Raw genomic sequence first — 610 nt, 5'->3', positions numbered from 1 at the left:
AATTGTAGTAAAGGTTTTGACTACGCCTTGTAGTGTTAAATATAAAAAAGGTTTATTTAAATTGTACACTTGTATGAGTTTTAATTACTACTCCCGTACTTATGAGTTAATATGCGAACCGCGCGTAAGTCACGTATGACGCGTATGTCGCGGCGAGAGACCGAGATGTTAAGCCTGACGCGAGTGGTCTCTCCGCTTTTTTATAGTATTGTTTTAGACTTGTCGGAGGGGGTGCCTGGCGACAAGAACATTACCATATTTGGTAATGGTTCGATGCGTTTGGAATTGAGGTCTTAAATGCGGAATGTGCAAGGTGGTGCTTATCGCAGCACTTGCACATCGCTTCCTTGTTGTGGCGCAATTGAAACAATTCCTCGAGAAGTGTTTCGAAAGCGCTGGTACCATTCGTGATTATAACAGCGTGCTCTGCCGGGGGTGGTAGATATAGGCTAGAGCGAAATAGACAGTTCGACATGAATGGAGACGGAAATAGGGTACACACGTTCCGGCAAGCGAGAGGTCGCAATACCGGCCGAAGATCAGTTGCATTATTCGTTACTGTTCTCTCTCGTCGCGCGCGATACTTGCTTCACATAACGTCGTTCTCGTC

At 45.6% G+C, this 610-nt stretch overlaps 1 pseudogene; it reads right to left on the bottom strand.

The window, feature by feature from the left end:
- LOC116853020 overlaps positions 1-610 on the bottom strand; it is an 11,090-nt pseudogene that overhangs the window by 8,354 nt on the left and 2,126 nt on the right.

The sequence above is a fragment of the Odontomachus brunneus genome, unplaced genomic scaffold (genome assembly GCF_010583005.1).
Source record: "Odontomachus brunneus isolate Ranch 3 - 2012 unplaced genomic scaffold, Obru_v1 Obru_scaffold_268, whole genome shotgun sequence".
NCBI lineage: Eukaryota > Metazoa > Arthropoda > Insecta > Hymenoptera > Formicidae > Odontomachus > Odontomachus brunneus.
This window is presented reverse-complemented; position numbering and strand designations above follow the sequence as displayed.